Genomic DNA, 7982 nt, shown 5'->3' with positions numbered 1-7982 from the left:
ATTGTCCACCGTTTTAAGCCTCGGCCCGTGGCACCCAGCAGGGCTAGATCGTAGCCAGTCCTGCCCAGCCTCCCTTCCTCTTCACCCCCACCCCGGAGGCCTGGCTAGTCAGGTGGAAAGTTAGAATGGAGGAGCCCTGCCTGCTAACCAGCCAGGGCTCAGACACCTGGAGGACAGAAATGCAGAGCAAAGGGCCCCACGGCAGTGGGGAGGAGGGCTTGGGTCCCCTGTCATCAGCTTAGCAGTTGGTGTGTGATACCTTGAAGTTGGTGACATCCCCTCTGGTTAGCTAGAGAAACGGAAGCCGACTGTCTCTCAGAGACAGGCTGTGTTCCTGTGGTGGTCCGGGATGTTGACAGCGACCACACAGGAGGAGGAAGGGTGCCTGTAGTCTGGGCTGACCCCACCTGTCCTGTTACCAGGCAACTCCCTCCCTAACTCCGAGTGAACTCCTCAAGCAGCTCTGGAACTACCTGAGGCCGAGCTGATGAGATCCCAGAACCACCGAGCAGGCTGGTGCTCTACGTCAGTCAGTGGGCTACTTTTCACCCTCTCCCCTTCCCTGCATCCTGCCTCTGTCTTCCTCTCTGTCTCCCAGCTGCCCAGCAGTGTTGCTGCCCAGTGGGTCCTGTCTGGGACACCAAGGTGTCAGCTTTGGTCCAGACCTGTAGGCTCATTCCCTTATCAGACATAACTGATTGCTGGTAAAGTCTTCCTCACAGTGCATTGAGATTTGCCTTCCAGAACCTTCCACCTATGGAGACATTCTCCTTTTGGAGCCAGATTGAGCATAAACCTTTCCTATATGAACTTCTGGTAGCTGAGGGCCATGCCCTTTACCCAGTTTCTGGTTTTGATTTGTTTTTCCAGAAGCTACTCCCCTGCTCCTTCTCACCTGGCAGCCCTGAGACGGTTTCTCTGTGGGACCCTGGGGAGGGTCTGCCCGGCTCTGCAGCCCATGTGGAGGGCGGGGTGCTCACCCCATTTCCACGCTCTGTCCCGTGGAGGAGGGGCCCCCAACATTCACCCACATTAAACTATATCCGTTTACTGATACTGTTCTGTGTTCCCGACACAACATCAGCTCTGTGCTGATTTCCTTTGAGCCAGGAGGCTGGACATGAGCCGGTGTGAGGACAAGGGGAAGAGAGGACAGAGGGTGGAGGGACTCCTGGCTGGGGCTCCGGGGTCCCCCTCTCTCCAGATACCCCATCTTCTTCCTCCTCCTCAGATCTTGGCCTCAAACCAAGCTGAGTAGCACTAGAAGTCATGAAAGGACTGGAACCCCAGCTTTGCAAAGGGGAAAAGGGTCACTAGGTAAGTTGGGGTAACGTGAGACACAGTAAAATGGCCGCTGTTAACCACGTGCGTTGTGTACTTCAGAATAGCTGGAAGGGAGGACTGTGCATGGCTCTAAAACCATAAGGATGCCCCTCAGGCGTCACAGGTTACCTGTAAAAAGTTCTAGCAAACTTATTTTGGTAAGACTTAAACAGTTAAGTACAAGGTTTCCTTCCTCCCACATAACGTGTGTCTTTCAAGACTGTCAGTACTCTATGGAAAATGAAGTACAAAGCAGGTGGTCTGTCCTTAGGCTTCCAAGTCAGAGATGGGGTTCAGGTTATGTCACCTCGTCCATCTGAGAGGGCAGCAGATGTTGGAGGGCCCGCTCATCTCCCTGCCATCCTTCGCCCCTGAAGCAGGTCCCGGACCCTCACCTGAGGGCTGCCGGGCCTGCGTGGTGAGCATCCTTCTCCTAAAGACCTGCGACCCGGGCAGGACCCTCACCTGAGGGCTGCTGGGCCTGCGCCGTGAGCATCCTTCTCCTAAAGACCTGCGACCCGGGCAGGACACAGGCTCACATGTCTGCCATCTCACCCCATGACCGCCCCAGGTCTCCCTGTGTCTTGGGTCTTCAATCTAAGATTCCCCTCATGTAAAACTTGTAAATAACCTTGTGTGCTTTTTCTCTTGTGAATCCTGTCGCAGGGCCGTCAATAGTGAGGACAGCGTTTCCTTCCTTCTTCCCCAGGCCGGACACATAGTTTACACAGCTGCCAGAACCTCCTTTTGCAGAGGTCAATGGTTGGGCAGTATTGGACCTTCCCATTCTTTTATTTGCCAAAGCAAACTCCTTATTAAAATCTGAACACGATTAGAATTTTCATGAGCTTTAAACTTTTCCAAAACTCCAGGATCAAGTCAATTTCGTTGGACTGTTTTCTTAAAAAACAAAAATAACACCCCCAAGAAATCCCCAGAACAAGGCCTCTAATAGGGATAGTAAGAATAAACACAACACAGATAACTGTCGTAGACTGATTTCATTGTTATCATTCTCAGCTTTCTTTCCCTTCTCTTTAGTTTGGCTGAGCAAACAGAATTAAGTTCTTCTCTCCTCCTCCTCCTCTTCTTCTTTCTCCTCCTCCTTCTCCTCCTCCTCTTCCCTTCCTCCTCCTCCCCCTCCTCTTCCTCCTCCTCCTCCTTTCCTTCTCCTTTTCAGTACTGGGATATGAACTCAGGGCCACGTGCACAGCAGGTAATTGCTCTCCCTCTTGACTCACACTTCCCACCTGAGTTCCTCTTGCAACGTCTCTGCTGAGAGCATTGCGGACAACCCTGCCCTTGCCCTCGTCTCGGCCGAGTGTTCGTGCTGGAGTCAAGGGAAGGCACAGTTGGACCCTGACTTTACTTGCAAAGCAGGTGTCAGGAACATCTTTACAACAATGCTGAAAGCTCACACTGAATGGTTCCCGAGGCCGAGCACCCCCCTGGCATGGGGAAGGCCCATTATGATTTTGTTTTATGGCTTTGACCACTCACAGGAGTGCACAGGAGAGAAGGGACGCTGGTTCCTGGTGGGGGCAGAAAATCACCATGAAGAGCCCGTGGCATCCTGTGGTCCACAAGACAAAAAAAAAAAATCCCTCCCCATCCCAGAGACTACTAGTCTTCATGTCCACAGGAGAAATTGGCCATCTCAACATGATCACGTTGGCCAGAATGGAGAAGTTTGGGCATCACAGGAGAATAAGCCAGGTGTAGTGGCTCATGCCTGTAATCCTGGTGATACAGGAGGCTGAGATCTGAAGACTGCTGTTCAAAGCCAGCCTGGGCAGAAAAGTTCATGAGACTCTTACCTTCCATTAACTACCAAAAAGCTGAAAGTGGAGCTGTGGCTTAAGTGGAAGAGCACTAGCTTTGGGCAAAGAAACGAAGCAAGAGTGTGAAGCCCTGAGTTCAAGCTCCAGTACCGGCAGGCACAGCGTGCGTGCGTGTGCACACACAAAGAGGCGCACACACACGCGCATCATGATTATTTCTTAATCCCACAGATTAATGAATCTTGACATCCACAGCTACTCAGCTCATTAAGTTGGATAAACACTGTAGCTTAGGGTGCTGCTGAGGAATCTTACCTGGGAGTGTAGCTTGACAGCTGTAAAGCCCAGAGAGACGAGAGTGTTAACAATTACCAAGGAGAAGTGCTGGTGTGCTGCCACACCATGGAAGGACTATTGTTAACCTTAGTGTAAATCCAAATTAACTGCAGGAGAGAGTTTGAATGCTCTCGCAACCAAGATGCAACACCTGAATCCAGTCGAGGCTCAGCCTATCCGCTTCCAGGACAGGCTGAGGCCAGGAAACAAGCCAGGAAGGGACCAGCAATCCCAAATGCATGCTGTTCTCCTGAGGACTCGGTTTCTCCAAGAAATCTGCAGGACTTCAGGTATGTACAGCCAAACACAACGTGTGGTTTGCCTTTGGATCCATTTGTTCAAACCCTCTTTGAGACAGTTGGCAAAATCTTGATGTGGACTGGATGTTTGTGGATGTTGAAGAACTATTCATTTACTTAGGTGTGTGATCACGGCATTGTGGCCAGGCTTTAAAAAAATACCGAATTAGAATATATCATGCTGGAGTATCTATGCATAAAGTGGTAGATTTGATGATATTTTCTCTTTGTAAAAGTGGGTACAGATGGGGGAGATTGGGATTTTTAAAAAGCCGCAGAATTGTTATTATTAATGTACCATCAAGGGGCTGCTGATTCTTGGTGCCGCTGCCAGTCTGCTTAGCTAGCAGCCACTGGCTTTCCTTATAATCCACAAGACTGTACAGCTAGCTGCGCTCCTTTATGCTTTGATAGCCTGCGTTTTTCTCCTGCACAGGTGGTCTCAGTGAAGCAGGGTTTGATAGAGTGCCTGGGGTGGCAGAGGCGAGTAGTTTGGAAGGTGAAGGATGGAAGGGTGGGAATGGGTGGAGAACGCTTGACCTCTAAGGGTAGAAAGGACTGGGAACTTAGAGCCAGCTCCTACTCTCTGGAGCTGGTGAAATACTCAGGGTCTCAGTTATCACATGTAAAACAGTCAAGTGAAATGAAGAAGTAGTGCGGGGTCAAACGTGGACAGCAGGCTGAGCTCAGCTGAGCCCTGAGCTTTGGTGACTCCCAGCCTCTGTTACAGAGAAAGGACGTCAGCAACCTTGCTCAAGCACAGGCGTGGAGACCAGAGAAATGGGGTCTTATAACAGGGAAGAGAGGTCGGCCTAACACTGGATACAGAGGAGCCAGGGAGACTTGGCTGCTAATAAAAAGATGGGGGCCTGTGAACGGAAAATCAATGAGAAGGGACCTCACAGGTTGGGGGAATTCTGGCTGAAACGACTCAGTAGAGTTCTTACTGCGGCCAGGCTGGCGGGAGCGGCATCACCTGGGGGTAGGAGACGGTGTGGGAGCTGACCTGATGCGGGGGATGGTCAGGCTCACTCTTTGGCGGGGAGCATGTTTACTGAGGTTTGAGCGTCCAGGCAAGGTTCACTCAGTCCAAGGGTGATCATGTGTTGGTGCTGGGCATGGGGAAAGTTCCTGCTAACCAGAGGTTAACAGGGTTCTTTGCTAAAACTAGATACTGCCAGGAAGTAAACACACAGGTCGCACGAAGTATTAAGAAGCCAGACGCCAAACGAAGAACTTTTTGTCTTCTCAAAGATATGCTTCAAGGGGAAACTTAGGCAGAAACTCCAGGAAGGGTTTGCAAGGAGAAACTCCAGCAGATATCACTTGGGCCAGTAAACAGTTTCACAAAGATCAACATGGACAAAAGGGCCAGGGTTCATGACCTGGACCCTCTCTGGGGAGACTTTATACATTGGTATAAAGTGCCCAGCGGGTGGAGAGGTTCCCGGAACTCTGATATGGGAGCTCCTCAACACTGTTGCCAAAACCCATTGGTGAAGTCCCGATGTGAGCTGCAGTCACGTGGGGAGAAGATACAAAAGTAAGAGCCCAGGGGGGTGTGACGGCCGTGATGGTAGAAGTCCTGTTTCCTTCGCCTGGCCGTTGCATGGGAATGGATGTCCATCTGTCTGGAGGACGTTTTCCTTAGCCAGTTCTATGAAGTTCTAAAGGAATGACAGGCTGGTGGATGGAGATGGCATGGAGGGCGTTTGCGCAGGTTTCGTGTGGGCGTCTCCTTTACCCGATCCCACTGTGCGGATGGCTCTGGTACGTGGCTCACGAGAGCTCTCTACCGAGTCTCGGTAAACCAGACTCCCCTCAGCATGAGTTGGGCATGCCAAAGGGGCTCTGAGCAAATGGCCTGAGCCCCACGGATGGGAGCTGGAGCTGGAGTGCCAGGGCAGGCAGTCCTGTGCGGTGGTCCTGCTCCGAGTGTGGTCTGTGCCATGGCCCAAATCCGGGGAGGGCCTCCCATCCACGACCACTGGGCTTCAGAGCATCTCCACCCGAGACACGGAGTGAGCTACTCCTAGGACAACTCCTAGGGACCAAGTCATCGTACAGCCTGTGGTACCCGCAATGTCTCGGGTGATGTCAGAGGCGCACTCTCCTGGGCTGGCAGTACCCGGATGAGTGCCATAATAAAACAGAAAGAGGTTTGGAGGGGAATCACGAGTGCAAGGAGGAGAGGCACCAAAAAGGGATGCTCATATGGAGCACAGCCGAGTAGACTTCCCATGGAAGCCTGCAAGGTGCGTTCAGGCAGATTTCACCTCTCTTCCAGGCTCAGAAGGGGACAGAATCGAGCGCTGGTGACCACCTGGGCCTGTGAGCAGAGTGGACACAGGATGCTGCAGCAGGGCAGAGCGGGGAAGAGTGGACACTTGCCCCTTTTGGGCTGCTTGCCCCCAAGAGACACAGACTGCTGGTGGCCGTGTGGCATGCCCCTCTTGGGGGGCCCTGCGTGGGGTAGGAGGGTACAAAAGGGTCCTGTGAGGAGCTGGAAGAGGCCCTGGCTCCTGCCTGTGTGTTGTGATCCTGGCAGGAGATACAGAGGCTCAGAGTGCTAGCAAAAGAATACACTGGCAGTTTTGAATCGATTTGGATGGCTGAATATCCATCCATTTATTTTGACCAATGAACACAGCCCATACTGTCCAAATATGAGCAGAGGCACGCCCTCCCAGGAGAAATCATTTACTGGAGAAATGGAATAGGTGATTGAGACCCTGGTTGTCTGAAAAGGGAGATGAAGAGCTGGCAGGCAGGCAGGCCTTCATGAGCATGTTAGTGGGACTGAAAGAGATCCCACCAGCTCTTCCTTTGCTTTCCGGGTGAATATGGAGAGGAGATGGGGTGTGTCAGACTCTATGCCGCTCCTGATAAGGGAGGAGTGTGATAGCATAACGACTATAACTTTGATTTTTCTTCCTCGCACTATCACCTCAACTTCTTTTCTTCTCCTTCCTGGTACAGTGGCCTTTGAATGAGGTGCCATTACAAGTGCTGAAAGTCTAGGTGATTCCTACACCAGGAAATGCAGCTCAGGTCAGAGCCTCAGGGCCCAGTGGGATGGGTGGTGCCTTCGCCCCACAGCCTCCAGTTTGTGCCTGTGCACCTGTGCTGGGACACCTGCTAGACCAGCTCTGCTGCCCGCAGGGGGCCCGGCCTGGCCGCGTCCCTTCACAGGGAGGAGGAACAGAGGAGAACTAGCAGCTGAGAGGCTAAAAGCAAAGGAATGAATACACTGATACTGGAATGAAGGACTCTATATTGCGTTAATACCTCCTAGAGATAATAGTGTCTCTCGGCTCAATTGCACCAGCTGCCTGGAAAACCCAAGTCCTGAATTGACCAAGACCAGGCCTGTTTTTGGGGTACGACAAGATGTAAAAGGAGCCCAGGAACAGAGAGGCCATGCCCTAGCAGATAACTCCATTCAGTGTGACGATGAGATTCCACTCATCTCTTGTGACAGCAAATCATTTCTATGGCCAGAAGATGGATTGTGATATAAAAAGAAACACATGTATCTAATTTCTGTGCTCTCGGGCACTTCTCTGATTTTATACTTACATCTCGCCTTTGATCCTGCTTCCTGATGCAGAATTCCTTGTTTATTATTATTATTCCTTATTTCCCAGAGCACCTCTGGTTCTGATGAGGAAACACTGGGTGAATCCCGAGTGGGAGCTGGCTGACACACCCCTGTCAATCCAGCCCTCAGGAGGCTGAGGCAGGAGGATTGTTTGAGGCCAGCCTGGGCCAGCCAGTGAAACAGAGCCTCGAAGAACCCACACAGGCAGGCACACCAAGCCATGATGAGCAGCACAGAGCTTCCAGCTCAGCCGCCATCCTCGGAAGGAAGGGGGACCACGCCCACATGATGAAGCTGGATTTTTATGCAGGGTCTAAGGGCTTCCGGTTGGCGGCCATGTGGAGGGGCAGAGGGTGGTGTTCAGAGAGCAGAGAGGCCGTGGAAGCCCTGCCCTTCCCACTGCCATTGGTCTGCTGCTCCTCATCTGGCATCCATCCGTCTCCTTTGTTCTATCCTCCATGATAAACTTGTGTGAATAGACAACTCTCCAAGTGCTGTCCTGAGGTTTTGAGCCACTCTAGCAGACGAACTGAAGCTGAGGAGTTGCTCAAGGAACCCTCACGTTATAGCTGCCGACTCAGCAGTTTGGGAGGTGGGACTGGCAGTCAGCGTGGACAGGGGTCTTGTCAGTCTTCACCTGTG

Source organism: Dipodomys ordii, unplaced genomic scaffold (genome assembly GCF_000151885.1).
Source record: "Dipodomys ordii isolate 6190 unplaced genomic scaffold, Dord_2.0 Scaffold77, whole genome shotgun sequence".
NCBI lineage: Eukaryota > Metazoa > Chordata > Mammalia > Rodentia > Heteromyidae > Dipodomys > Dipodomys ordii.
The sequence above is the reverse complement of the archived record's forward strand: the minus strand, read 5'-3'. Positions refer to the sequence as shown.